The 4079-nt window shown below is 43.0% G+C and overlaps 1 long non-coding RNA gene across 2 annotated transcripts; it reads left to right on the plus strand.

Moving 5' to 3' along the window:
• The first annotated feature begins 1016 nt into the window (after positions 1–1016).
• LOC123455948 lies at positions 1017–3561 on the plus strand. 2 transcript variants are annotated; one of them, XR_006634242.1, is made up of 3 exons: positions 1017–1167; positions 2689–2780; positions 3188–3561. It is a non-coding gene; the product is annotated as an uncharacterized LOC123455948 (long non-coding RNA). The 2 variants fall into 2 exon arrangements; XR_006634243.1 differs by having other exon boundaries at positions 1017–1158.
• Positions 3562–4079: the final 518 nt, after the last annotated feature.

A 4079-nucleotide genomic window follows, 5' to 3' on the forward strand; every position in this document is an offset into this window, starting at 1 on the left:
CCAACTCATGGTGATCCTCCTACCTCTGCCTCCCAAGTGCTGGGATTAAAGGCGTGCGGCACCATGCCCAGCTAAAAGTATTTTTTTTTTAATGCCTTCTTACCAGATTTAAGACTGGTTATCGTGGAATTAATGAAATTCCTTCACTCCCCAGTACCATACTACATGCACAAAGAAAAACACCCTGCTTCCACAGAACCCATTTGAACTGTTTCTTGAGTTCACACATTAGTAGTGAATTCCAGATGAAGAATAGCACCCATCTCTTTTGTCATTAGGATCGACAAACTCACCATATGCAGTGACTCCTTGAAGAGGAAGCTTGATGACAGCTTTCTAGAATGTCACTAGAAATGCTGAAACAATACGAGAATTGGTTCATTAAGCATTTGCTTTCAGAAATACTTCTACATCCATGTCTTATCTTGTTTTGTTTCCATAGAGCTTTCAATTCTACAGTGCTTAATGTAAATACAAGTTGTTTCTACAGAGTCGTCACAGACACTGATGGCCAAAGATGATCAAAAGATGATCCAAGGATAATCAGAGTCCTTACGGCAAATCACTGATTGGGCTAGGGAGGTGGCTCTGCAGTTAAAGATACTTGCTTGCAAAGCCTCCTGACCTGAGTTAAGTTCCCAGCATGCACACACACAATAGCACATGTAAGCCAGGCATGGTGGCGCACACCTTTAATCCCAGCACTCGGGAGGCAGAGGTAGGAGGATCTCTGTGAGTTTGAGGCCACCCTGAGACTGCATAGAGAATTCCAGGTCAGCCTGAGCTAAAATGAGACCCTACCTCAAAAAAAAAAAAAAAAAAAAAAAGGCACATGTCTGGAACTCCTTTGCAGTGACAAAAGACCCCTGGTGCATACCATACACATGTGCAAATAAATTTTTCAAAAAGCCAACAATTATGTTGAAAACAAAATTTGAATTCATGTAAAGACAAGTTGATCTTACGTGTCAACCACAAGGTCTCTAACTCAATGTTTTCTCATCCAGCAGGTCCTGCCAGCAAGTGTACCAGCCCAGGTGCACAGCCAGACGGCCTGCAAAGAGGGACCAACTTCTTGTTCAGCTCAAGGAATGGACAACTGCTAACATCAATCACTCATCCATGTCCCATGTTCTTCTTTAATTCCCCTTTGGCTAAGTACATGAGGTTTACATTTGTTATTTATTTCTTTATTTCTTTATTATTTGAGAGCGACAGAAAGAGAGAGAGAGAGTGAATTGGTGCACCAGGGCCTCAGCCACTGTAATCAAACTCCAGACGCTTGCCCCACCTAGTGGGTATGTGTGACCTTATGCTTGCCTCACCTTTGTGCATCTGGCTTGCATGGGATCTGGAGAATTGAGCATGGGTCCTTAGGCTTCACAGGCAAGAGCCTTAACCACTAAGCCATTTCTCCAGCACAAGTTTTACTTTCTTTGTTTTGTTGTTTTGTTTTTCAAGGTAGGGTTTCACTCTACCCCAGGCTGACCTGGAATTCACTATGTAGTCTCAGGGTGGCCTCAAACTCACAGCGATCCTCCTCCCTCTGCCTCCCAAATGCTGGGATTAAAGGCGTGTGCCACCACGCCCAGTGAATTTTTCATTCTTAAAAATGCTACATAGGCTAACCTTGGGTAAGTCAAACAAATACATGTATGTGCTGGTTGCCAGACCTTTGACCTGTGATCTTCAGGGAATATTACATCAAGGTTGATTCCAGAATAAAAGAACACTAAAAAACTAAATGCTATAATTTTAACTCATATATCAGAATTATGACCCCAAAGGGATGATATCCACAGCAATAATTATATTTCCTTTTCTTATTGAATTTTTCATTATTATAATTTCAGTATTTGTATGAGGTCCATGCAGGCACAGAATGTTATAAATAAGTAAAGGGTTTTTATTTTCTCTCCTCATCTAATTCTCACCATAAATCTTTGGGAGTGAGTAAGTAGAACAGTGATGATCATAACCTGTGCACATGAGCTCACTAGACCCAGATGGAGAAGCCAATGGGTGATGGGTTTACAGACCTAAGGAGGCTCCTGACCCAGTTTTCCAAGCTGGCTGTGGGGTGTACAACTGTTGCCTCAGCACTTGAGACGGAAGGGCCTTAAGCTTGGGTTACCCAGTAACAGCCTGCCTCAAAATAAAATATCCAACAATTTTTCTAAACCCCTAATATAAATTCAGCCATTTTTATAAGTATTATTTTGTCAGATAAAAGTGATACCTCCTCTGAAGTCATACATTACTTGAAAATGCAGAAAAGTAAAAATAAACAACTCCTTCCTCCAAAAAAATACCCAGCTCATGAAATGCCCCCCTGACATACATAAATACACACATCTACAGTTACTAAGGTGGATTAAGTTCTCCATGAAGAGTAATTGCTGTTGGGAAGCTAATTTTCAATGTTTCAACAGCATCATTAGTAACATTAAAATAATACTCTGGTAATAAAAACAGCTATTTTAGAATACAATGTTTTGAGTAGTATGTTTTATCTAACATGTCAGAAGAAGAAAGGAGATTAAAGACAAAACTTACTTTACAATTTCAGTGACCCAGTAGGAATGTCATCTCTATCAGGAGCTTCTGTGGGAAGGAAAGTGTTTTTCTTTAAATGCAGAAAAGGTTCACTAATCTGAAAACTTGTTTTTTACTATACATACTCATCAGCAACCTCATAATTACATGCCCAGAGATTGTTCAAATAAAAAAGGAACAAAGCTCCTGACAAAGTTCAATGCCGAAATCAAGACTGCCTGGAGGTAGGAGAAGTTTTATGGCTCTGTTTACCCCAGGAAATTAAATGGATGCGTAGTTAATACATGAATCATGGCTATATTTAGTCCACATGTTACAGACGGGGAGAAAACAAGAGAATTCTCTCTCTGATACAACGTATTAACGAAAACTGAACCTACACCCACAAGTCTGGATACTTCCCCAGAATGTTGTGATGACAAGCATGCTATGAAACAAGTGTGAAGCAAACCGAGAAACTGGGTTTTGGGGTGCCCTGGCCCCAGGTGTCTCTCAATTGTGAAGCATCGGCGGGATGCAGGCAGCTCCTTTGTGAGAGCTCTGAAATGAGTCCCGGCTGGTCTGGGGGGAAGGGGCGTGCAAAGGACTGCCAAACTGGTGGTGAGCTGACCTTTCTATATTTTCCCCTCAGTACCCCTTGCCCAGCCTGCAGTGCAGTCTCAAATCTGGAAATGGGACCAAGGGCCCTACAAGGAAAGCTCTCAAGTTCTCCAGTCTCCTTAGAACCGGGTGGAAAGTCCTGATTGATGTTCAGAGAAAGTGCCGGCGTCCTCCCTGGACTTCTCCCTCTTTCTACCTCTCGTGCTCCAGCTTCCAAAGGATCCTGTGGTCATGGTGACATAGAGGCAACCCCAGGAGCCTAAGGGGAGGCAACACCGAGAGGGGCAACTTTCTGAATGCCACCAATGGTACCAAGAGGGGGCAACTTTCTCACTCCCTCTTTCCATCTCTATCACGTACTGAGACAAATCACCCAACCAAAAGCAACTTAGGGAAGGAAAGAGTTTATTTGGGGGCTGGAGGGATGGATTAGCAGTTAAGCACTTGCCTGCAAAGTCAAAAGACCCAGGTTTGATTCCCCAGGACCCATGTTAGCCAGATACACAAGGTGGCGCATGCATCTAGAGTTTGTTTACAGTGGCTGAAGGCCCTGGCGTGCCCATTCTCTCTGTCTGTCTCTCTCTCTGCCTCTTTCTCTCTGTCAAATAAATAAAAATAAATTTTAAAAAGAGATTCATTTGGCCTATAGTTCCAGAGGATAGAGTCCATATCGATGGGGAAAGCATGCCAGAGGCAGGAAGTCAGGTTCACATCATTATGCCAGCAGGGAGGAGGTAGAGAGCAACAAAAGCTGAACGTCCAGCTAGCTCTCTTCTTTTCCTCCAGGAATCCAGCTCATGGAATGGTGCCACCCACGGACAGGGTGGTTCCTCCTACCTCAACTAATCTAATCTAATCTAGAAAATCCCTCACAGACATGCCCAGAGATTAACCATCACACCATCCTTCTGCAGCTTGGCCCC

This window comes from Jaculus jaculus, chromosome 19 (genome assembly GCF_020740685.1).
Source record: "Jaculus jaculus isolate mJacJac1 chromosome 19, mJacJac1.mat.Y.cur, whole genome shotgun sequence".
NCBI lineage: Eukaryota > Metazoa > Chordata > Mammalia > Rodentia > Dipodidae > Jaculus > Jaculus jaculus.